This window comes from Kogia breviceps, chromosome 14, assembly GCF_026419965.1.
Source record: "Kogia breviceps isolate mKogBre1 chromosome 14, mKogBre1 haplotype 1, whole genome shotgun sequence".
Classification (NCBI taxonomy): Eukaryota; Metazoa; Chordata; class Mammalia; order Artiodactyla; family Physeteridae; genus Kogia; species Kogia breviceps.
This window is the reverse complement of record NC_081323.1, coordinates 18,432,224-18,459,134: the sequence shown is the minus strand read 5'-3', so window position 1 is coordinate 18,459,134 and position 26,911 is coordinate 18,432,224. Positions and strand designations below refer to the sequence as shown.

The 26,911-nt window shown below is 44.4% G+C and overlaps 1 protein-coding gene and 1 non-coding gene across 9 annotated transcripts in view; both read right to left on the bottom strand.

Moving 5' to 3' along the window:
- Positions 1-26,911, bottom strand: part of ZHX3 (zinc fingers and homeoboxes 3) — a 139,870-nt gene that overhangs the window by 100,187 nt on the left and 12,772 nt on the right. For 2 of the 8 annotated variants that reach the window (XM_059038594.2, XM_059038596.2), the window contains exon 1: positions 19,031-19,118. The exons of 3 other annotated variants lie outside the window; for them this stretch is intronic. The gene's annotated coding sequence lies outside the window, so the exon portion shown is untranslated. Of the gene's footprint in view, positions 1-18,308; positions 18,460-18,604; positions 18,768-19,030; positions 19,119-26,911 lie in introns of those variants that run through there. 3 more of the 8 variants (XM_059038595.2, XM_067012085.1, XM_067012087.1) reach the window with 3 other exon arrangements.
- LOC131741915 (U6 spliceosomal RNA) lies at positions 22-128 on the bottom strand. The gene has a single exon (XR_009331269.1). It is a non-coding gene; the product is annotated as a U6 spliceosomal RNA (small nuclear RNA).

The following is a 26,911-nucleotide window of genomic DNA, read 5'->3' as shown; positions in this document are numbered from 1 at the left end:
ACATCTCTTCCCTCTTGCGTCAAAAATATGGAACGCTTCACAAATTTGCATGTCATCCTTGCACAGGGGCCATGCTAATCTTCTCTGTATCGTTCCAATTTTAGTATATGTGCTGCCGAAGTGAGCACCTATCCACACCTCTTTAACTCTCCCATCATTTCCCTAAATTGAGAATACCAGCTTTTCCTGTTGGGACTCTAACTAATAAAGTCCTAGAGACAGCATTCCATCTACAGCATTTATACATTGAATCACAGGGAGAATGGGCAGTTCCAGAGTTCATCTCAGGCTGAGAGGCACACACAGGCAGGACCTGATGATTCTAAAATACCTGACGGGCAGGACTAGCCTGTGCTCCTCCACTAGGCCTGAAGTAGTCCTACAACTGAGCCCCTCTCCTCAGACCACAGGGGAATTAACATCAGTTCCTAAACCCTTGGGGCCCTGTGAATTGGGGGTGAGATTCTGGGCAGACCTAGATTTTAATTCCTCAGTCCAGGCTCACTTAAAGAGTTCCAGTTTTCATAATTCAAAAAGAGTCATGTACCACAATGTTCACTGCAGCTCTATTTACAATAGCCAGGACATGGAAGCAACCTAAGTGTCCATCGACAGATGAATGGATAAAGAAGATGTGGCACATATATATACAATGGAATATTACTCAGCCATGAAAAGAAACATAATTGAGTTATTTGTAGTGAGGTGGATGGACCTAGAGTCTGTCATACAGAGTGAAGTAAGTCAGAAAGAGAAAAACAAATACCGCATGCTAACAAATATGGAATCTAAAAAAAAAAAATGGTTCTGAAGAACCTAGAGGCGGGACAGGAATAAAGATGCAGACACAGAGAATAGACTTGAGGAGGGGGAAGGGTAAGCTGGGAAGAAGTGAGAGAGTGGCATGGACATATATACACTACCAAATGTAAATTAGATAGCTAGTGGGAAGCTGCCGCATAGCACAGGGAGATCAGCTCAGTGCTTTGTGTCCACCTAGCAGGGTGGGATAGAGAGGGTGGGAGGGAGATGCAAGAGGCAGGAGATATGGGGAAAAAAAATAAAAAGAAATAAAATAAAGAGTTCCAGTTTTACCCCAAGTTTAAAATGGTGTCCAACTCACCAATTTCTTAGGGACTGGGGGAGGGGAAACAGCAGCTTCCCAAAGTCCCATCCTTCCAACTGTGCCACCGTCTCAAGTGTGGAGTTGGGAAACAGGGCACAAGAACTGACTCTCCAACACCAAATGGGCTATTTTAACCTCTGAAAGAGTGGGGAAAAGAACGTGGAGTAAACAGCTCCCTTCTACCCTCATACATTTCTCTCCCTCCCAACTCCCAAGAAAGGAGGACACTAAGGCTCACAGAGGGTGAGTGTGGAAGACAGAGCCAAGACTGATCTGGGTATCAGATCCCTGTATTCAGTCCTGGCTGCTGATCCAACCTTAATGACAATAACTATACTCTCCCCTTTAGTCTGTGCTAGCCAGCTGCCCAAAGGCAATCAAAGGTTTAGTCCTAGCCCACCAGGACAGCATTAGACTTTTACTGGTTTAAGATGGACTTATGGGGTCTGAAGTGACCCTAGTCATCCCAAGGCTAAGTTCTCTTTTTCTTGGCCCTGGAGACACAGAACTAAGAACCTCAATTCTCCTGCCAGCACCCACCATATGCAGAGCACTCTTCTAGGGGCCCTGGTGAGTTGCAAAGAACCATCCAATTCTTTCTTTTTAAAATTTACTTTTTAATTGAGAACACCAGAGAGCTAAACGTGAGGCACAAGAGAAGGGCGTGGTACACAGAGCTTTACCCAGCAGAAAGGTGTCAGAGAGGGGGGATAGTGGCATAGGAGGAGCTCAAGGTCTGGGTCACACTATGATATGTGAAACATGCGTAAGTCCCAACCTTTCTAAGACTCCATTTCTTCACCATTAAAATGAGGTCAGTAACAGTGTCTACTATTAATGATATCATTATTAACTAGGGTCGTTTTGAGTATGAAACTAAATGATATGTGTAACAATCCCTGGCACAGTGGCAGGCATGCTCTGAGGGCACAGTCAATGCCAGCCTTTATTATCAGACCCAACTGAACTTGCTTAAGCCTCCTCTGGCGAGAAATCAAATTCCATGCCTTACTGGTATCTTACCTGCACCCTAAGACTTAAAAGTCTTTGTTTTCTTTTAAGGGAAAGTATATTACAACATTATCAAATGTAACAAAATGCTTTCCTGTTAGGTAAGACCACTGAGATAAAAAATATTCCGTTAAATAGACGTTTTAGAACCTCCGCTCAGAGGCGGGTTCCACGAGGGTGGGTTTCAGCTGAGAGTAAGTTTAACAAGAGATGGAGCCTCCAGAGAAAGCTAACAAAACCATGGGATGCTCTATTAGGACCACATTACGTAGAAAAAGGAAGGAGGTTACACCTGAAGAAAACAGGAATCCATAGTCTATAAAGAAGGGCTTGGGCAATAAAAGGGAAGATAGCTGTCTTCAAGTACTTAAAGGGTGGAACATGCTATATGTGGTGGAAGAGACTCACTAAGTAAATCCAAAGGGTCAAAGACTGTAGTTTCTTGTGAGGAAGAATGTTCTCAGGCTACCAGAGAGGTACCCCATGTAAGAAGGGATCTCACCGGTGGGCACACTGGAAAACCCTGTGTCCTTTCCTATCTGAGCATCTGCAATCCTAATGTCTTGTTTGGACACCAGAAATAAACATAAGTGGGAATCAAAACAGTGGAGTTTGTGTGTGTGCAAGCATTTCTCATCCTGAGAACAGCAAGCCCTCGAGAGAGTAATGTGGGGACTCAAACTTAGTCCCTTATTAAACACACTTAGGCATTCTTATTTCACTTGAAAGAACTCTAAATTTAAACATAAATAACAATCTTACAGTGTTTTTTCTTAGAAAATAATCAGCCCAACACTACATCCAAAAAACACAAGTACAACCTGCAGCATTATTTTGAGTAATGAAGCTAAGAGTTCCACTTAGTCAAAGGCATCTCTGCTTTTTGCTCTGTTAGTCTCAGAAAACTAAACACAGGGAAAAAAATTTTAAAAGATTCTAAATATCCAGCCACTGGGAAGAAAGTGATTCGACATTTTCTTTTCTTTGTTCTACCTGCCAAAAAAGATAAAGTGGGTTTGGAACTGAGAGAAACGACAAAAAGAAAGAAAGGGTAGAAAAAGGCATTTGAAAGAGAAGCATGAGAGTTTAGTGACATTAACCACCCAGAACCTTACTGAAATTCCAGATGTGTGACGTGCATACTTTGCTGTCTCTACCCACCTCTCCTTTTTCACTCCTGGTTAGCAGGAGGGAAGGATAGAAAGGCAGAAGCACATCTTTCATTCAGCCCATGTGCCGCCTTTGAAGGCGATCACACTTGAGCCCAGAAGAACGTTAGTGCTCATCACCATAGAGGCAGCTGGAATGTCAAACCCAGAACTGTGGAATCTCAAAATGCGAGGCACCTGTGACAGGTTTCGGGGTGGGGGCAAGGGAGCGGAGAACCAAGTTACCAGGCAATGCCGGTCTTCGGAAGCTTTTCTGAAGCAATTCATATTCTTAAATTCTCAGGTTTTTTTTCCTTTCAGAAGATGGAGACAATTACTAATTCTCTGGAGCTAAATGAATTCCTTCTGTTCACAGAAGACATTATACCAGACTTCACAGCCCTCAGACCCAGTGAGAAATGAATGATCTACTAAAGGACATACAATCAGGTGTAGATACCTTCATTATAAAGTGTGGCTTTCACCTGAACTGGAGAAAGCAATCTTTGTCCTAGATCACAGGGTATTTTGTTGTAATCCTATCCTTCCAGTACTGTTAGACTGGGGAGACTAATAAGTAAGCAGGGTGCTAAGTGCTACCATACCCACTTTATGCTCCAGGAGAAGTGGAAATGGAGGAGAAGCGGCACCTAACCCAGCCTGAGGGGTCAGGGAAGGCTTCCTGAAGGTGGGGGCACCTGACATGAAGCTGAAAGGCAAGCAGGCATTGTCCTGATGAAAGCGGGGAGGGCTCTTTCTTTTCCAAGAGGCACAGAGGAAATCCAGGAGGACCAAGGTCGGAAGCCTGGGCAATGCTATCATTTCAGAACTGGTCTAAGGACTTGGGGACCACAAAGGGGCCAGAGAGACGGAAGGCTAAGGAGAATTTCAAGGCAGGAATGGCTCACAGGGTGACTGGATGCAGCTCAAGCCAGGAGAGGGTCAAAGGCCTGGACTTGGCTAATCATAAAGGGCCTTAAGTGCCCTATGCCCTAGACATTTCAGGGAAGTGGCAGCGACAGAGGCCAGAGCACAGGAGCTTGAGCTGAGGAGGTGAGGAAGTAGAGACTGTGGATAAGGCTACTCACAGGAAGCTTGGCTGAGAACAGGGAGGGAGCTAACAGGAAATACAGCATCAAATTTTCTTTGCCAGCCTGAACCTCTGCTCTGAGCTCCAGACTCACTTTCCGTCTTGAATTCCTCCTTTTCCCTTACCCACCGCATCCAATATACCCTGTGACCTCCCTTCCACCCATTCACCATACAACAGCCAGAGTAGTCTTTTAAAGCTATAAATCAGACCATCTTGCCCCCACGCAAAGTGTACAACGGTCTCCTGCTTCCCTTAGAATAAAATCTCACCCCCTGGCCATGGCCTGTACACGCTTGTGCGACCTGGGCCCTGCTTCCCTCCCCAGCACCTTCTCCCGCACCCTCCCTCTCGCTCAGCATGGACCAGGCTGGCCTCCGTTCAGTCCCCAAACCCTCTAAGCACTTTTCTGCCTTAGGATCTTTGCTCAGGCTGCTCCCCCTGCCTGGAATGCTCCTCTCTTGCCCTCCCTCCTCCAACCCAAGCAGCCAAAGGGTGAATCACCTATAAAGGAACAGCCACCACAGAGGTGCTCCCCTCCCCGACCCCAGGGGTTCCCCTCAAGCCTACTTCAGAGTCCAGGTTCTCTGGTTCTCCAGGTGGGATATTTCCTGGCTCTCACTGCCAGGGGCTCTGATGTCAAAAACCTCAAGTCCTAGCTCATTTCTCTGCTGCCTATTAATTGTCTCTTGTCAAGGCACCACCTCACAGGGTCTGCCTCCCCAGCTGTTAAGAAGCTCATCTCAGAAGGTGTGTAGGCACCCGGGTTCTCACCCACCTGTCTCCCCCCGCCCTGGGGGCCTCTCTCCTACCTTTGTGGTGCTCTGCCTCCATGGGGAACAGTCCTGGGCCCCTCAGCCCTTCCCCCTTCCCCAGCTCTGTCTCTCAAGGCAGGAGGAATGGCCTCTCCATTCTGTCCTAGGCTCCACAGGTCCTGCCTCACTCTTTTCAGCCCCCTCCACCCATCTGTGCACACTAAAACCCACACACCCCAAATTATCTCCATCCAGTAAATGCCTCCTCTCAATCATCTCTCCTTTGGCCTTAGTCACCAGCTCCCATCCTAGGCCTGATGCATCAAAGCCTCCCAATCATCCTTTCTCTTCCCCTACCCTGCTGCCTGGACATGGATACCCAGGGCAACCATGGAAACCATGGTTTGAAGACAGCAGAGCATCCACCAGTCTGGGCCCCCCCGCCCACCACTCCCATGGCTGATTGGATTTGAAATGAGCATGAAAATGTTTTAAGCCACTGAGATTTCAGCAGGTTTACCTGTTACAGGAGCTAGCATTTCTCTATGTAATACAGGCTTTTAGATAGTTGAAGAGAAGGGGACAGGACTCTAGTGGTAAAGAAGAAAGGTTATACAAATGCCTGGCTCTAGGATTATTCATGGCCTGATGACACCAGCTCCATTTATATACTCCTTATCCTCTTCAAAATACTTTAAAATACGTTTTCTCATCTAACACAACCATCATCATCACTTATCATTGGTGTTGTTATAATTAACAGTTTACAAATGAAGAAACGGACTGAGGGAAGTTAGGTGTGTCTAATGTCCCATCGCTAGTAAACGGAGAAACCACGACTGGACCACAGGACTCCTGACTCATAGTCCACTGGCGGCTCCCCTGCAGCATCCAGCCTCGCAAAGCCACACTCCAGTGCTACAAGAGACACTCTCGGCTAAAGTACACAAGGGTGCTGGAATCAAACAAGGAAAGATAGGGAGTCTGGCAGAATTGGTTAAAGGCAGACTGGAGGACTTTATAAACATCAGACTGCGGAGTATAACTTTCATTCAATAGACAATGGGGAACAATAATCAGCCTCCACTTTCAAGTCTCATAGCAGTAATTTTATACCTTCACCTCTGTCTTCAGAGACCTTACTACACCCTCTCCCCTTGGCTATCAGATGTTGCCAGAGGTCCACTTTACAAAGAAAATAGAAGCTTTTATGAGGGCAAAACTTCCAGCCCCCTAGCTTCTATAGACATATCTGTATCCCCAAATAGCCTTTCCACTTTCCATACCAAGTGAAAGAGGCATCCCTCCTCTGTTAAAACTACTGACCCTGTGCACATCCCTCTATCCATGGAGGAAACCTTGATCAATCGTTTGTCCTTTCTCTCCCTTCCTCCTTTCTTCTAGCTCTGTTTCTTCAGCCTCTGAACGTGCTAGAACCCCTCACATCCTAAAATCATCCCTTCCTCAGGAAGTTCACAGCCCCTTCTTCTCCTCATACGTCATAACTGAGCTCCTTAAGAAGCAGCAGCAGCAAACATGCATCTCCACTTCATCACCCCAGGTCCTCTATTCCACCCACTGTAATGAATTATGACAATGAAACAGTCACCTCTAATGATACCCCCTAAGAGCTAGGTTCAATGGACAGACAGCAACATTTCTCTCGACCTTTATATGGGACTTGACAGTGCTGCACTCTTGAAATTCTCCCTTGCCATGATTTCCATGATCCACTCTCTCCTGATCTTCCTCCTCTCTGTCTGCTCCTTCTTGGTTTCCTTTACTGGCTCCTCTTCCTCTGCCTCTCCCCTAAATGTTAGTGTTTCCTAGGGTTCCATTTCAATACCTCACCTTACCTTACAAACTCTGTTCTCTCTTTCTGAAATCACCCACAAACATAGCTTCAACTGACAGCTATAGACTGGTGACTTCCAAATTTACATCCCTTCAGTCCAGACCACTCATGTGATCTCTCCACACCCTGGTTACATTTGCCTGCTGGTATCTCCCCATGGATTCCATGGGCACCTCAAATTCAACACGGCTAAAACCAAACCACTAAGCATCTTGCTTACCACACTTGTTCCACCTCTTTCTGCATTGATAATGACAGTATTTATTGAGTACCATATCAGTCTTGGTTCTCCAGGAAAACAGAACCAAGAGGATGTGTGTGTGTGTGTGTGTGTGTGTGTGTGTGTGTGTGTGTGTGTGTGTGTGTGTGTGTGTGTGTGTGTGTGTGTACACATGCAAATTAAGCAATTTATTTTAAGGAACTGGCTCACATGATTGTAGGGGCTGGCAAGTCTGAAATCGGAAGAGAACACCAGAGTTGATGTGCAGTCTTGGACTTAAACAGGCACTCTAGAATCAGGGTCCGGCCCTCTCATCTCTACATCCACCGCACCCTACACAATGCCTGACACATAGCAGAAGCTCCATAAATGTTGGCTAACGACCAACTGGGTGTTACAAAATGAAATGCTTTTATTAATTTATTTATTTTTGGCTGTGTTGGGTCTTCATTGCCACGTGTGGGCTTTCTCTAGTTGTGGTGAGCGGGGGCTACTCTTCATTGCGGTGCGCGGGCTTCTCATTGCAGTGGCTTCTCTTTGTTGCAGAGCATGGGCTCTAGGCACGCGGGCTTCAGTAGTTGTGGCATGCAGGCTCAGTAGTTGTGGCACCCAGGCTTAGTTGCTCCATGGCATGTGGGATCTTCCCAGACCAGAGCTCAAACCCATGTCCCCTGCATTGGCAGGTGGATTCTTAACCACTGCGCCACCAGGAAAGTCCCCGAAATGCTTTTAAATGTGAATGGGACAAAAGGATGTAGAAGGCACTGAATTGTGATGAAGAAGAATCAGGAAACTTGAACAAGGGCTGGGCTGTAAATCAAGACACAGCCCTTCCGGGGCATTCACTTGCCAGAATTACCTGACCACTATCCCTACAACCAAATGGGGACCCTCACACTGAAAGTAGCATATCAGTTCCAACTTGAATGTCTCAACAACCCTGTGAAGTTAGTGTGGCCAAGAAAAGGCCACATTTTATGAGTAATTTGAGGCTCAGAAAAACTAAGGGTCATGTCTAGGTTGCTACAGAAAATATCTACAATGAAAGGTCTTAGTTCTTCAGTGACAGGTATAAGGGGACCATAAAAACAACAGAAGGTCAGAACCAAAAAGGACCCATGCAGTTCAAAACTCTTTATCAAAATCTGCAAATACTAAAAGTATCTTCTACTACTTACAAGGGACACTTTTTATTTTATTATGATTATTATTCAGATACATTTTTGTCTTACTGTACTATAATTCCATGGTATATATTAGATTATTAGCACTATCATATATACATTGTTGTAGTTATATACTAAATATCTAGAAGCACATATTGCTTTCTGAAATACTGCTAGTATGTATTAAATCTATAGTTCTTTAGGGATGACTAAGTAGTCTGTATTAACTCCAGGCACCAAAAAATCGCTGGTTTTCTTATTTATTATTAATAAACATTAGAATTAGTGAAATATTAATAATATATAGTCCAAATATTATATTTGGTGATTCTCTGAAGCCATGGAGTAGTGGAAACTCTCCATTAGCTATTCCTACTGAACAAAGCTGATTACCCCCACCTATATTTGCATATATAGTAACTTGACCTTTTCAAAACTCTTATTTATGTACTGTCATTTAAGTATAGTAAAACTCTTATAAATCTTTTTAAAAGGTATTTTAGTCCAGTTGACAGAAAAGAGGGACAAATGCCTAACATCATGTAATTGATAAAAGGCAAAAGCAGGACTAGACACCAGGCCTTTCCACCTCCACCTACCGTTACGCTACAAAGCTATGGTGGCTTCCTGGCCATGGAGCTGCCAGACTGTCAGTGATATGAGGCCAGAGGGAGACATCTGCCTTGCTCCCCACAGTGTCTAGCACAGTACCTGACACACAGCAGACACATAAAAAGTACATTACTGGTGAGTAACTGAATTCATTTTCTTAGAGTTGCTTTAGTCACCTGCATGGTAGATTGGGACATACAGCATTGCCAAATTTCTTGGCTTTTAAAATGCTACTGGCATCATCAGGAATAAGCAAAAAATACTATCTTTTCAAAACTGTATGTGTTGATTCCCAAAGGGATCAGAATTCTGAGCCAGGGCCCCATTTCAGCACAAAAGGTAGCAAGTTGTATGTTTTTCAGCTTCCTAGAAAATTAAGTGTTGGCTTGATGGAGCAAGCGGGAGACTGAAAAGAGAGTCTTCTTGTGGGAAAGAAAAAACTGCAAGGTCTCTGGCATAATATAACCATTTGCAAGGCTGGTACAATGGTCCAGCTGTCGCTAACTTACCGTGGCAAGAAATGGGCTTGCTAAAGGAATGTGGATTCACCCAGAAGGATACACATCAACACGACAGAATCTGTGGCACGAAGATGCAGGTCTGAGGCAGGACAAGCCCAGCAACAAGGAACACAGAGGCTTGGGGCAGGAAGAGAAATTCTGGGCATGGCTTCACAGCCTTCCTGTAAAACCCCGTGTGCTCAGCCATGCTAGAGCAAGGGAGAACAAGAAGCAGCTGGCCGCCTTCAGTTTATCATGGTGTTCAAGAGGCCTCCTAACCCAGCAGACTATTCCTTTCCTATGAAGTTCTCACCGGTATCACTTAGAGCTCCATCTTCCCCCAGTTCCTAAACCACACATCCAAACATATGCCTTCCATTGTCATTGTGATTGTCTAGTCACCACCACAGCACTGTATTTCCATTTCTTCAGGGATTTGAGATATCCACTGTGATTCCAAGATTACCTTTAAGGGCTTCCATAAAAGCCCTTCTCCATCATACATTCCTTAATACTTCATATTTTACTTACAGAGACAAGTTATCCAAAATAATTAAGGCGTGAGGCATTCTGGATGAGTGAGTCATTTAGATAACTGAATGCTAATTCATTAAGCACTGAAATATTTCTATAGTCTTGCTTAAATAAATGATGCCTCAGTAAACAGAGAATATAAAAAATAGTTCAAAATTCTATCCAACTTTCAAGATCCAGTCTGATTACAAACATTCCCTGAAAGCATCCTCCAACCCCCTCTTGCCACCTCTACCCACCACCAGAAATAACCTCTCTTTTGCTGTGATCCCACATTTTGATTATACCTCCTTTGCAGCACACTGCATGGTCTGCTTGAGGTTAGAGATTTAAATACACCTTGTCTAACTTAAAAAAAAAATCAAAAAGTTCCTGGAGACCAGAGACCTTCTTTTTTAATACCAAGGTGCCTAGTTCAAGGCAGGCCTACAAACGCTTCACAAACTGAAATACTCTTAGTGATTCAGATGCTGTAAAGGGCACCAAAACACAGCAGAGCCTTCAAGGGTTCCCGAGCTCTGGAGGACAGGAAAGTGTGACAATAGAGAACATGTTAGTATCATTAAAATCCTTTTTGGCCTCTGTCAGTATTTCTCAGCTTTAGAGAAAGTGTTTTTCTACAAGGTAGAAATACTCTAAATTCCTGTTTGTTGGGGTTTTTTTCCTAAAAGGGAATTAGTTAATCTCAACTTGCAAACAGAAAGCTCTGGTGGAGCTGGCATTGCTAAACCTCCACTGGTCTCAAGATGTGCATTCGAATGGCTGTCTGCAGTTCAGCAGGGAGATGAGACAGCGCATGGAAGGACGTGATAAGTGACAGGAATATAGCCAAGATGCTATGCCATGTTTGACATCCAGTTCACCAGTTTGAAAGCCAGACTCCTCAGTCTGGAAATAAGGAACGGAGCACACAATTGAGCAATTCAAGTTTCAGGCTCAAGGTCCAAAGCAACCACTTCTAGCAGGGTAACAACATTGTTTTTCCAAAGCTTTAGTGTTTGGGCATGACAAAACAGGTGGTAAGTATAGTTTAATATTCCAAACACTCAACTCAAACCCCCCTCACCAGCAACAAGGGATTCTAAGTGGTCAGCCCAGGATGGTGAATTCCAAGTTCCCTCCCTAGCAGCTATTCTCTTGCAGGATTCCTTTTCCTTGTCATGGAAACAAACAGAATTTTCTTCATAAAAATAGGGAGAATGGGGGGGGGGGTGGTAGGGTTGCTGGTATCATGATATTAAGTATCTAGGCATGTTCACAGCCCCTCAGGGATAATAACTGCTCTTGTCTTTGCCTTGTCATTGAGTAAAGGGTTTTTTAATCCAGTATCTTCAGAGACAGAATTGCGTCACATAAGTTAATTGTACTGATAACTGAAGCACTAAAACATGCAAGATTAGAACAGAAAGCTTTCTAAATTCAATCGCATCACTTCCTTCTCAACCTTTCTGAACTAACCAAACCATAATTTGACCTATTCCTGCTGAACTGGATAGCAATTATGATTAATTAATGTATTTGGAGACCACAGAGGCAAACAAGACTGTTTCCTCTATGAATGTCCCCAAACTGCTGTACTTTGAATTATTTTGTGGAGAGTTTTTGTCTCTGTCATCACCAGCTGTCTCTTCCTGCTTTCGTCAGGGGGTTTGCCTCTAATGGAGGGTCTAATTCAGTGCATCTGGTATCAGCTAGACCTGGAAAGGCAAGCTATTAAGAGTCACCGGCTAAGGCTCTCTCTCACCAGCCTCACTTCAGACCCAGGCAGTCGGCCTCCAGACCCCGTGTTCTTACCCACTACAGCCACATTTCCCAAACTTGCCTAATTATAAAAAACTACCAGGTGTGTGTGTGGAGGGTGGAGTGTTAAAATGCACATTCTCAGACTCCTCTCCTAGAAATTCTAATTCAGTGGGCCTGGGGTGGAGCCCTGGAATATGTGTTTTTAACACAGACCCTCAGATGATTTCCATGACCAGGTTAGAAACACAAATCTATATGCCATCCATGCTGCCCACCTAGAATTGGGAGTCCTTTAGAAGCATAACGAACCTGGGCCAAGGCCAACTTCTTCCAAAGAGACCTTGCAACCAACAAAGCTTCCAGCCAGGTCACTGCTCTGCCAATGCCCTGATCTTCTGCAGCTCCTGCAGGCTGGTCATCACACCTCTTCTCATTGTCGGTATGTCATTCACTGAAGATTTGGCACGCCTTCCTTCTCTCCACCCCAAATGTCCCGCCACCCTTTCGATGGCTTGGATAACCTCATGGATGACTCAAACAACACTCCAGCCTCAGTTACTTGACCTCCTTCACTGAGTTTGCTTCACTTCAGCCACTTACGTCTGTGGCAAAACCCAGGCGCCTGTCATGTCCAGTAATTAATTGCTCCAACTCTGAAATCTTCCACTCACTTGTCACTCTCTAACCACATCCTCCTATTACTCCATCGCTCCAAGACATCCATTGCTTGATTTCATCCACACCTCTGGTCCTTTTCTCATCCACGTGCAGCAGAGACCCCCTTCCTGCTCGTGTTAATCACTCCCTGCCCAACACCCTCAGTTCCTCTGCTCCACTGTCCTTCCGCTGCTCACGCCCAGCAAAACTCAACCCTGGCTCAGTCCAGCTATATGTCTTCTTTGCTCCTAAACCCAGGCAGATGAATGCTCCTGGCACCCTGACCAATCCATGGTCTCCTACCTCAACGGAGCCCTGCATACTGCCGAGAGGTCATGGACGTTGCCCCAAGTTCACTCTTCCTCTTCCTGACCTCAACTGTATGTCAAATCTCCTTGTTTGTCCTCTGACCTCTTCCCTCTTACTCTTAGAGGACAACCTCACCTTCTGTTTCACAAAGATGATGGAAGTCATCAGACTGGCACTTGCTCTTAAGCCATCCCACCAGAAAATGCAACTGTGCCCAGATATTCCATCGTAAGGGCTGCCAAGCCCATCCATGCCTGTGCAGGGCCTACTGTTTGCTTGGTGATTTGAAGTAAACTCCCTGGTGTTAATCATAGCTGAAGTAAGCTGTAATGGTGGTGAATGGGGGAAAAAAGAGCCAGCCTCTCAAAGGATCCCTCTACCCTGAGAATCTTTTTAAGATTGGGAAGAGTTTAAAAAGAAGAAGAAGAAAACAAAACTATCCTACCTACAAGCATTGAACAAGTTTAAATACAAACATAAAGTTGCATACATCAATAGAATGATTATAAATCCCAAGCCAAATAGTTAATTCCCTGATAATTTTTATAAACTCAAAGCCAGAGTGAGTGAAACACTACTGTTAGTTATGGTTTCTGTCTTTCATTCTTAACCAAACTCTAGTTTGTTGATGGGGCTAAAAGTCTTTTCCTAACTATTTTTTCCTCCTTATAATATTAATATTGATAGCTAACATGGACTGTTTTTTGTATATAATTATGTTACTCACAATGACCCTGTGAGATAAAAACTATTATTTTTCCTCTATTTCCAGCTGAAAAAAACAGACTTAGACATGTTAAGGAATTTGCCCAAGAGCCTGCAGCTAGAAAGTGGCAAAGGTAAAAATAAAACACAAACTAATCTCTGTGCTTTGGCACAGTGGTTATCAACAGAAACTCCCCAGGATATGCACCACCCTAACCCAAGCATTTTTTTTAATACTCTAATATATGCTCAGAAACACAAACATGAGGAACCACCCAATATTAATATCACCACATATTCCACATTCATTCACTCATTCCTACATTCATATCAGAAAGCAGCAATGAATCAAAGGGAAGCAATGAATTCTACAGTCAGATCATACAGATCCAAATTCTAGCTCCACCACTTTCTTAGCTGCCATATTTAAAAAATTACTTCTCTAAGCTCAATTTTTTTAAACAAAAAAACCCCCCAAATGATAATATGATGGTAATATAATAATATAATGATAATATAATAACCATCACCACCTTAGTAGTTTCTCCCAGAGATTTAGAGATAATGCACGAACACACTTAGCCACGGACCTGGCACATAATCTCAAGAAAGGTTAGCTGTTATAATAATTCTTATCATTCAGAAGGTGCTTGGGGACCTGCTGCTGGTGGAGTCTAGGCAGAGCACGGTGCCCAGACTGGACCATAAACAGGCCAAGGCTGTCCCTGCCCTCTTGGGCTTGCAGTCTACTGGAGTAGACGACAAAGAAGGAAACAAACATATGAATGAAATACTTGGAATTTTAGTGAAGTGCTAGCAGGAAATGCACACCACACATACTGAGAGGGGGACAATGGGGAGGAAGCTACTGTAAAGGGGTGATCAGGGAAGAAGCTCCTCTGAGGGGGGACATTTTTGCTGAGCCCAGAGAAGGACCTTCCACAAGAAGAGTCAGGGGAAAAATGCCGGGCAGAGGCAAGGGCTGTACAGAAGAGGAGAAGAACTTGGCATTGAGAGGAACCGATGATGTTCCCACCTGACAGGAGTGCAGCGAGCGAGGAGCAGAGCAGAGAGGAGACAGAGGCTGGCACCTGAGTAAGTGTGCACGTGGGTCTGAGGGCAGTGGGAAACCTCAAAGTGGGCAGTGGGTGAGCGGGGTGACAGGAGCTGTTAGGCTCACTGGCTGCTGGCAGGAGAACGGGTTAGAGAAAGCAGGAGTGGATGCTGGGAGACCAGGTGACAGGCAGGGACAGTCATCCAGCTGAGAGAAGACGGTGGCTGGATTAGGAGGACAGAGGGAAGGGAGGATCTGAAGTATCTGGAAGCTAGGCCGACAGGCCACGCCGACAGACTGGAGGTAGGGTGAGGAATCCGGAAAAATCCAGGTCGACTTTCAGGTCTCTGGCGAAACGATGAATGGACAGTAATGACATTGAGACAGGGAAGGCTCAGGGCAGGGGAAAGCTGGATGAGAGAGGGGAGAGGGGTCAAGAATGAGGAATACAAATTTGGAAGTTTGAGAGGGAGATTGAGCAATCAATTTTGGACATGTGAAGTTTGAGATCACTGTGAGGCTGCCAGGAGAGAGAGAAGGGGGGCGGTAGGTAAAAATGTAAGTCTAGAACCAAAGAAGGGTCCAGGAGGGAGGTGTTACTGAGGTAGTCATCTGCATCCAGAGGGTAATCAAGCCCTGGGAATGGATGAGATCACTTAGGAAGAGACTATGATGAGAGAAGGGAGGTAGCCAAGCGAGAAAAGAGAAGAAGTAATAACAAATCAGGTCGGTAATCTAAAACGTAACGTGGTAATGTAGCCCGTACAAAACCACACAGAACTGCCCCAACTATGTGCTTGATAAATGCCCATGGAACAAAGAAAAATTAATTCTTAACACATTCCCTTTAGGCCTTAAAAGAATAAAATTTTTCATTTAGGATTTTTTTTCCCCAAGTTCTCATATGTTTGAGGCATAAGAAAAAAGATTCTGAAGGTCTGGATTGTGTTCAAAGGAATTCTTTTCCTTTAGAGCAAAAAGCAAGGATTCTTTTCAAAAACTCACTGGAATTAAAGATTGCCTACTTGAAATTTAAGCTTTTAGAAAGCTTACACTCACACTATATTCTCTCTGTAAAAATTCTACCCCAATATACAATTTTTCCCTTTCTTATAATGAAAATGCAATTATATGTTCTACTACAGATGTCATTTCATCCTGAAAGATGAAGCTCGTACTTTCAAACAGTTCAAGAGTCACATGAGAGTTGTAAAATGCTCAAGAGATCAAGGATTTATTTTAAAATGTTTTAAAAAAAAAAACTTAAGTTACCTGCTAGGCCATCCAAAAACTGATAACCAGGGAATTGAAAAGGATAAAACTGCCAGGAAAATAAGTAAATATAACAGCTACTCCTCAAATGAAAATGCATTAAAGCTGTAATTATATCTCTGGGTATCTGTTGACACAGAAAACTCACTATCCTCTTGAGGCTAATACTATCACTACGAACTACCACACTGAAATCATAGCAGTAAACACAACTGAGATACTTTATACGTTTCGAAGATTTCCAATGTAACACAAGGTATAATGCATAAGAAGGAGAGTCAGTAACATTTGCCAAAACTGTTCCTTCCCTCAACTGTTCAAGTTAAATCAAGATTGTAATTCTTTTTACGATCATAAGCCTCACTTTGTAAAATTCTTCTCCTCAGATATGTAAAGGAGAGGACTATCCTGACTTTTAAAGGATTGTTATCCCACTTCATAATATAGCAATCTAAAAGCCTAGGAGGAAAAAAAAAATGGTTCTCATGAACCTACAGGCAGGACAGGAATAAAGACGCAGATGTAGAGAATGGATCTGAGGACACGGGGAGGGGGCAGGGTAAGCTGGGACGAAGTGAGAGAGTAGCATTGACAAATACACACTACCAAACGTAAAACAGATAGCTAGTGGGAAGCAGCCGCATAGCACAGGGAGATCAGCTCAGTGCTGTGTGACCACCTAGAGGGATGGGATAGGGAGGGTGGGAGGGAGACCCAAGAGGAAGGGGATATGGGGATACATGTATATGTATAGCTGATTCACTTTGTTATACAGCAGAAACTAACACACCATTGTAAAACAATTATACTCCAATAAAGATGTTAAAAAAATAAATAAATAAAATAAAAGCCTAGGAGACTACCAGGAAGGTTACATGCATGGATGGGTAATAAGCATTCATTCATTCAACAAATATTGATTAAGCCCCAAAATGGGTCAGGTGCATCCTGTTCTGGGCCCTGAAAATACACCAGTGAAAAAAGCCTCACACTTCCAGATTAATCTAGGGAAAGAGACAATAAACCAACAAATAAATAGGTATTTGCCAAGTGGTGGTAAGTGCCATGAAGAAAAGTAAGGTTGGTTAAGGACAGGGGAATGGGGTGTATCCTCCACAGAGTGGTCAGGGAAAGGCCTTAAAAGGTTACACTGGAGCAGAGCCTGAGGGAAGAACGATGGTATCCAGGGAACAGAGTTCCAAGCCAACGCAATAGCAAATGCAAAGGCGCTGAGGCTGGCGCACGCTTTAAGTTTTTAAGGAATAGCAAAAAGATCTGTCTGGCAAGGCTGGAAGTGAGGACAGAGAGGTAGCCTCGTAGACCACGGCAAGGACTTCAGATTTTACTTTAAGATGTGAAGTTGTTGGAGCTCTCTAAGCAAAGGACCTAATCTCCTTTTCAAAAGGCTCAAAAAAGGAACAAGTTCTTATAAAAACAAGACATACCTCTCACCATCTATTTATAAGTGTAAAAAAGCAGACAATAAAACAATCTTATGGTACAGCAGCATTTCTGTAAGAAAAAAAAATACTTACATATGGGAACAAAAGATTAACGGGATAAATACCAAACTATGGTTTGTGGGATGGCGGGTTTTTTCTTATGCTTTTCTTAGGGTTTTTTTCCCTAGTTTTCTGCCTTAAACATGAGTTATTTTTGTAATTTTTGATGTTATCTTAGAAAAGAAAAAAACCCACTCCCACATGAGACTACCCTAGTCTGAAATCTTAAATATGACCAAAAAAAAAAAATGGGGACCATTTTCTCCCCAAATTACCCTGCTTCCCATGCAATGTTTTCCTGTTATGAAGCATTGTACAAATCAAGCGCCACGCAATGTATCAAGGTCACAAAACCAACTTGGTTAATATGTTTATCATTACATAGCAGCTCTGTCCTCTACAGCAACTTTGATACCATCTTTCCAAGGCAGCAATAGAAGGGCTCTTTTCATTAATTTCCTAACACTCTTAGCTACGACGATGCCGCTTCTGGATTTTTCCACTGTATGTCTCTTAGAAACAAATTAAGCCCGAATAAGTTGTTCCAGCTAGTGAAGTGCGCTTTTGGCTCTTTCCCCGTGGTTGAGAATTATCCGGCAAAATACCAATTGTTTTAGGACGCATTTTCTCTTAGTTTTGAAATATGCAATACGAAGTTACTGCAAATAAAGAACATCAAGATAACAGCATACAAGAGCATATATAAATGGAAACTACTGTAATCCTTCTTAAAATTGAGGATGTGTGAAGGTCTCATGAATAAACATACTATACGTCCACATGACACAGATAAAGACGGAAAGGAGTGTGCCGTCCCTCCTCCCCTACGCCCCCCTCCCCCCCCCCCGCATAACATTTTCTCGCAGGGCAAAAGCCCAGGGCAATCACTGCTCAGAAATGCAAACCACGCAACTCAAAATGACTCAAGCTCTCAAAACCCTTTCCACCTAAGCTCCTCATCCCACCCACTCCTCAATCACTCCCGACAGGCTTCTCTGAATGGAAATCCCAAACTGGGAAGATTTAGCAAGCCCCCAAACTCTGCTCACATGCCACCTGCGGCATCAGGGGAGCCAGAGCCCAGCTTCGCTGCCTTCTCGAGGGCAAATACCGGTCCCAGGATGGAGGAGTCTACTGCACCCCGAGTGCCTCCCTGGCCGAGCGGACCAGAGCCTGGGGCTGCCCCCATCCCCGCAGGACGCAGCCGGCCCGAGGGACTTAGAGCAAGTGGCTCTCGGCCGCCCGGCATCTCCGCCCCACTTTGGTCAGGCCGCCCCCCGCGCTCCCCTCCCGGCGCTCGGGCGCACACGCAGTGCTCACAGCCGGCGCACACGGGGACACGCACCCTCACATGGTCCGGCGGGCATCTGCGGACACCCCCACTGCCCAGCCACAACCCCCACGTTGCAGCCGTGTGGCCCGCGGGGGCTACTCGGACCCCCGGGAGTGGCGGCGGCGGCACCCTCACGCCTCCAGGGTGCCCGAGCCAGCAGCTAGGTCGGGGGGGTGGGGGTTGATGACAGATGGGGCGGAGGGAGGGGCTTCGGGGGGAAGGGGCGGAGCGTCCCAACCAGGGGGTGCTGGCGGCTGACAGAAAGACCCGGGGCAGCCGGCGGGAGGGGGTGGCGGATACTGCGGGCAGGGCCGGGGGCCAGGTGTGGTGGGAGGAGCTCGCGCAGACACAGGGGGCTGACAGGAGGAGACACACACACACACGGGGACTGACAGTCGCGGGGGCACACGGGGCCGGCGGGCCGCGGCGGGCGCTCACCTGGCAGCGGCAGCGGCGGGGGCGCCCGCGGCCGGGCTGCTCTCCCCGCGCTCCGGGACTCCCTCCCGGCGGGCGGGTGGGCGGCCGGCCGGCGCAGGCCCCGCAGCGGCGGCGGCGGCGGCGGCGGCGGCGGCGACGCCGGAGCCGCGGACTGCTGGGCGGCGGGGACGCAGCTGCACCAACCGACTCCGGGCCGCTCGGCTCGGCTCGGCCGCACTCGGAGGCGCTCGGTTCCGCTCGGCCCCGCTCGGCTCGGCTGGGGGCGTGGCCGGAGGCCCCCCGCCCAGGTCGCCTCTGGCGCCCGGGGGGCGGGGCTTTCGTGCGGGCGCAAGCCCCCTGACGTCGCAGAGAGCGGACCTTACCCCGGGCGCATGCGCGGGCGCCGCTCCCGCTTCTCCCCGCGTGGAAGCTGAAGGGGGCGGAGAAGGAGAGGACCGGGGGCGGGTTCTGCGGCTCCGGAGGTTCCCGGCTTTTGTACTCCGTATCCTGGTCCTTCTAGAGGACCACCTGAGAAAAGCCACGCCAGGCTGTACTTTCAAAAAGATGCAGGCAGGGCAGGGACCCTGGCCATTTCCCGGCCACTCTTCTCCCACTCCCGTGTTTCCCAACGAGCATCGCCAGGGAGTTGGTTTTTCTTTTATCCCACTAGCACAGAACCGCAATTTTTTATCTCTTCTGTTTCTTAACAACAACGACGACTTCCGATGACTGCTTTCTTAACATTAAGTCTTCAGGTACTTGAGAACTTTCAAGCATCAGTTAGCCCCCTCAGGTACAATAATGCCCTTTTTTCACAGCTTCTGTTGTGGAACCTGTAACGCCTGAGGTGAGGGTGACCCTTTTCTGAGCTTTTGTCACATATTCCAGGCAACTTTTTTGTTATGGAGTCCATGTCTGTAGCAAATATGCCCAGAAAGTGGTCCCCACCTTTAGCATCTCTCTAGTCTGACATACCTAGGTTGGAATCCCGAGTCTGCATTATACTAGCAGATTAATAACTGGCTGAGTGACTTTGGACATGCTATTTAATCTCTCATCCATAAAAGCAATGAAAATATCAGTAATGAAGCCAATAGGAATGACTGAAAGGATTAAATAACAGCACACGTGCAGCTTTCTGCACAGTGCCTGGTGTTCAATAAACAACACTGACTTTAACTTCAGGTTGCATTATAACCTTCAGATCCTGAAAACCAGTGAACATAAACATAAGCGCTGAGCAATATGTCCAACTTGACGTGTCCAAAGCCAAACTGTGGAACTTGCCCCTCAACTTGCTCCTTTCACAGTCTTCCCCACCTCAGTTAAGGTCAATTCCATCCTTCCAGTGGCTTCCGCCAAACCTTTAGGTCATCCTTGACTCCTCACTTCCTATTATATCCCACATGTAATCCAATAGCAAAGTCTGTCAGCTCTATCTTTAAAATACCCTCATTTGAGCCCTCATCTTCTCTGTCCTGGAATACTGCAATAACTTCCAAACTGTTCTCCCTGATTCCACTCTGCTCTCATAGAGCTTGTTCTCAAGCAGCCAGAGAGATTCTTTTAAATCCTAAGTCAAAACCTATTTCCCTCCTCTAAAGCCTCCAATGGCTTCCCATCTCAGACAGAGCAAAAACCAAAAATATTTTTTCAAGGGCCTCCAAGATCCTATTTGATCTCCCCCCTCCCCCCTCCTTACACTCCCCCACCTCTCTAACTGCATCTCTGTCCACTCAACCCCCTCACTACTTTCCAGTCACACTAGCCTCCATCTTGCTCCTGGAACGTGCAGGCTCACTCCTACCCCAGGACCTTTGCACTGAGTGTTTCTTCCCCCAAGATATCAGAAACACATATGCCCTTAATCCAAATTTCTATTCAGAAGTCACCTTCCCAGAAAGACATTTCCAGAACACTCTCCTAAAACATCAAGTCCCAAGCCCCATCATTCTCTCCCATCATCTTGCTTTACTTTTCCTCGTAGCCCTTATGAGCTCAATAGCATCTGTAATGTTCTGAGAGCAGGAACTTTGTGTTATCCACCTGCAGCATCTGGAACATGGCCTGATGTGCTTAGCTGTTCAATAAATATTTGTTGAATGAGTAAGTATACATACAGTTGACCCTTGAACAACACAGGTTTGAACTGCACGTGTCACGGATCTTTTTCAATAAAGACATACCACTGTACTACACGATCCATGGTTGGTTGAATCCGAGGATGTGGAAGCAGGGGTACGGAGCGCCAACTATGGGGCTTGAGCATCCATGGATGTTGGTATCTGCAGCAGATCCTGGAAACAGCCCCCCACAGATACTGAGGGACAGCTGTATATAGGATATGTTACTCCCGTTTAAAATTTCATTTATTCAAGAAATTTTTTCGAGCATCTATTCTGATCCAGCACTGTGGGATACAGAGATAAACAACACACTCTCCCAACCACTAAGAACTCAGTATTTCAGAGGAGCCAGACATGGAAAGAAATAATTCTGGAAGAAAATATGTAACACTAGACGTATGTGTCAACTGCTTTCTGAAGCAGAGAGAAGGACATCATTCGTACTATATAGGAGAGCATGGAAAGACTTCCCAGAGGAGGTGACAGTGGGGCTGGGTGTAAAGAGTAGATGAGAAGAGGACGCCAAGCAGAGGAAACAGCATGCACTTGATACCAGTGTTGGGAGGTATGTGGCAAATAATGTTTATCCAGGGAGGCAAATCATTTTCCTTTAAAAAACATTTTAAATGAATTCAAGGTGATCCGTATGATAATGTCACCTGCACTCACTCACATTCTGAGGAGCTTTCTCAAGCAGAAAAGAAACTGCCAGAAGTATAGTTGATGCAATAGAATTACAACCCAACCTCTATTGTATAGGACCAGGATATTGACAGACCCCTTAGCTTAATGAACAGTACATAGTTCATTTCAGAGCAAGGGTCATATCGCTCTCCACGAATCCTTATGTTGCCTTTATAAAGTCTGGAGTGACAGAATCCCAGAGGCAGTTAGTTTAATACAGTATGTAAGTAAGTAGGATTTAAATCCAAAACTCCTGAATTTGAATCCTGTATTCCCCATTTACTTGCTGTGTGAGCTTGAGTAAACTGACTTAACCCCCTAATGTTGTGAGAATTGAGTGAGATAATCCACATGTTGCTGTTACCATGGTGTCTGATGTGTGATGAGAACTCAAAAGTTAAAAAGGAAGTCCCATTAGTCTTCTTAAGAAAAGTTCTGAATCCAGTTATGCCAACTTATTGCCTCTCTGCTCTAAATCCACCCTTCCTCGCCTTGCTTTGTGATACTGGAGTTGAATTCTGTCAACACTTCTTTTTTGTCAGTGGCACAATGTTTGGCTTTGTCAGTAGAGAGTGCTAGAGGGATGCTGCTAGACCAGAGATGAACTCGAACATCCATAAAAGCCTCCCAGCTCAAGGCATTGTCTGTCCCCACCCACCACTCTTTTTCCCAGTAAATATGTATTGTGCACTTACTATGTACCTGGCTGTGTGTTAGGTTCTGGGTATGCGGGTCTTGAATAAAACCAAAGACCTTCATGGAATTTATAGTCTAGTATGTCGGGCAGATATTGGTCAAATAATCAAAAACATAAATCTTACATGGTGCATGGTACCATGAGACCCAGAAATAGGAGGCTTTGGATCAAAGATGTTTAGAGAAATAGTTGGTGTGAGATCTAAAGGGGAAAATAGGGGTTAAACTGGATGTATTGGTGTGCTTGGGCTGCCATAACAAAATACCATAGACCAGGTGGCTTAAACAGCAGAAATTAATATTCTCACAATTCTTGAGGCTGGAAGCCCAAGATCAAGCTTCCAGCCAATTCAGTTTTGGTGAAGACTCTCTTCCTGGCTTGCACATGGCTGCTTTCTCACTGTGTCCTCATATGTGTGCATGGGGAGAGAAAAAGAGTAAACTTTCTGGTATCTCTTCTTATAAGGACACTAATCCTGTGGGATCAGGGGCCCACTCTCATGACCTCATTTAACTTTAATGACTTCCTTACTCCAAATACAGCCACACTGGAAGTTAGGGCTTCGACATATGAATTTTGGGGGTACACATATGTTTAGTCCATAACACTAGGAAAATATGGAAAAGAAGAGTGCTCCCTGTAGAGGGAACAGCACATGCATAGGCCCTGTGGCTGTCAAGGGTACATGGTGATTTAAACAAAGAGGGAGAAGGTGCATGGACAATGAGGCAGATAATGGGAGGAGATCAGGCTGGAGAGGCAGACAGTGGCCAGATCATGCAGGGCCTTGAAGGTAGTGGTAGTAAGTTGAGTTGTACCCTAAGAGCCCTTCAGTAAAGGTGTAGGGACAACGTGCTGGGTGCAGATCAGAATGGAGGGCTCAGAATGGATGCAGGGAGAAAAATAATGAAGTTGTCCAGAGTGTCCAGATTCAGCCAAGGTTATACAAATGGGCACTGGTTGGCCTGGAGGAGACACTGGCCAGCCAAGCTGCCCAGGACCAGGGAAGAGAACTTGCTCTGGCCCAGGTGAACAGAGGCCTTGGACTACAGAGTCATCCCCAGTCACATTCTCAGCTTCTCTACAGTCCTGGCTTCTCCCCTCCCCTCTTCCACCTGCTAGACCCTGTGCCTCATACCACCTCAGTCAGGATAGCCCATCTCTGTGGCTGGTTCTGTTTCCCTAGCCCTAGTCTGGCCCAGCCTGCCTTCCTCCTTTTCCCACATTGGACCACAGGACTAAGATTCAACATGCTGCCCTCTAATGTAAGTTGGTGCAGCCACTGTGGAAAACAGTATGGAGGTTCCTCAGAAAACTAAAAATAGAATTACCTTATGATCCAGCAATCCCACTCCTGGGCATATATCCAGACAAAACTATAATTCAAAAAGATACATGCACCCCTATGTTCATAGAAGCAGTATTCACAATAGCCAAGACATGGAGACAACCTAAATGTCCATTGACAGACGAATGGATAAAGAAGATGTGGTACATATATACAATGGAATACTACTCAGTCATAAAAAAAAGAACGAAATAAAGCCATGTGTGCCAACATGGATGCAACTAGAGATTATCATACTAAGTGGTGTAAGTCAGAAAGAGAAAGACAAACACCATATCATATCAGGACTTCCCTGGTGGTGCAGTGGTTAAGAATCCACCTGCCAATGCAGGGGACACGGGTTCAAGCCCTGGTCTGGGAAGATCCCACATGCCACGGAACAACTAAACCCGTGAGCCACAACTACTGAGCCTGCTATCTAGAGCCCGCGAGCCACAAATACAGAGCCTGTGTGCCACAACTACTGAAGCCTGTGTGCCTAGAGTCCATGCTCGCAACAAGAGAAGTGCACTGCAGTGAAGAGTAGCCCCCCCTCGCCGCAACTAGAGAAAAGCCCATGCACAGCAACGAAGACCCAACACAGCCAAAAATAAATAAATTAATGAATTTTTAAAAATACATCCAGTCTGATTTTTCTATGGCTTTAGAATTTTTACAAATTTTTTTTCTTTCTTTAAAGTGGTTGCCCAAAATTAACACTTTGTGGGTTTTTTAAATGTCATAGATACTCTACAGGCCAAATATTGCTAATATATTTGAATCAAACTGATATTTCAGAGTCAAGTCACAAACCATACATGTTTATTAGAGTTATTGCCAATAAACTCCCAATTAAATAGAAACAAAAGTAATTTGAGTCACTGAAGGAGAAGAGAGAGTGGAAAGAAAAAAATATTTGAAGAGATGACAGTTAAGAATGTTTCAAAATTAATGAAAGATATTGACAGGTTCAAGAGGCTCAGCAAATAAATAATACATTGAATACTATATAAAGAAAACCACATCTTAGACACAACATAGTCAAACTACTAAAAGCCAACAACATAGTCAAACTACTTAAAAGTAGGCAGAAGAAAAAGTAAGACATATTTCAGAGAAAGAACAATTAGAATGACAACCTGCTTCTCATCAAAAAGAAGATAGAAGACTAAAACGATATCTTTAAAGTTTACAGGGGGAAGAAAACTGCCACCCAAGGAATTTTGTACTCAGTGAAAATAGCTTTCACAAATTAAATGACATAAAGACATTTTCAGGCCAGGAAAAAAAAAAGCAACTTGGAGAATTCAATGCCACAAGCCTATACTACAAGAACCAAAAGTTTTTCAAGTCAAAGAAAAACAATTCTAGGTAGAAGCATAGATCTATAAGACAAAATGAAGATCATGGGAAAGGATATATATGTGGATAAATATAAAAACTCTAAATTTAAAATAAATTACTATTTAACGCAACAACAACGATGTACTGTGGATTTGTAACATGAAGAAGTAAAACATATGACAAAAATACCATACAAGATAGGAGCAGTAAAGGAAATTGCACTGTTATAAGGTTCTTACATTGTGTGGAATATTGTAAAATACTAATTCAAATTACTATGCAATAAGTTAAGAATGTATATTATAATCTCTAAAGCAAGCACTTAAAATATGTATTTTAAATGGTTTATCTAAAATCCAATGGGAAAGGAATTGAAAGCAGGGTCTCAAAGAGATATTTGTACACTCATATTCATAGCAGCATTAGCCAAAAGGCATACAATAGCCAAAAGGTAGAAGGAACCCAAATGTTCATTGACAGATGAATGGAAAAACAAAATGTAGTAAATACATACAGTGGAATATTATTTAGTCTTAAAAAGAAAGAAAATTAAATTCTGACAAATGCTACAACATAGATGAACTTTGAGGATATAATGCTAATTGAAAATAAATCAGTCACAAAAAGACAAATACTGTATGATTCCATTTATATGAAATACGTAGAATGGTCAAATTCATACTGATAGAAAGTAGAATGATGGTTGCCATGGATTCTGGGGAGGGATGAATGGGAAGTTATTGTTTCATGGATATAGCATTTCAGTTTTGCAAGATGAAACTGGTTCTGGAGATTGGTTGCACAAAAATGTGAATGTACTTAAAACCAATGAACTGTACATTTATAAATGGTTATAATGGTAAATTGTGTGCTATGTACATTTTACCACAATTTAAAAAATCTAATAGAGAGGATAAAATGGAATAATAAAAAACATTTGGCTGATCCAAAAGAAGGAAAAAAAAGAGGAAAACAGGAACAAAACCCAGGCAGGACATATAGAAGAGAAACAACAAGATTATAGATGTAAAAGATTTGGAACCATACCTGTAAGTATGTTAAATGTAAGTGGACTAAATATTCGAATAAAAAGAAAAATATGGACAGGCTGAATTTAAACAAACAAAGAAAAAACAAGACTGAACTATCTGATGTTAATAAGAGACACACTTTATTATAAGGACATATAGGTTTAAAAGATAAAAGAATGGAAATATTCCAGCTAATATTTAAATAAGAAATAATACTTATACAAATTCTCTCAGAAAATAGAGGAAACACTTCCCAACTTATTTTACAAGGGCAGCATAATCCTACTACCAAAACCTGGTATGAACATGACAACAAGAAAATATCACAGATCAATATCTCTCATGACCGTAAATGCAACAACTCTTAACAAAATGTTAGCCAAATCAAATCCAGCAATAAATAAAAACGGTAATAAAATCACAACTAAGTGGATTTTATCCCAGGAATGCAAATTGGTTTAACATTTAAAAACTACCAACCACATTAACAGCATAAAAGGGAAAAATAGGGCTTCCCTGGTGGCGCAGTGGTTGAGAGTCCGCCTGCCGATGCAGGGGATACGGATTCCTGCCCCGGTCCGGGAAGATCCCACATGCCGCGGAGCAGCTAGGCCCAGGAGCCATGGCTGCTGAGCCTGCGTGTCCTGAGGCTGTGCTCCGTAAAGGGAGAGGCCACAACAGTGAGAGGCCCGC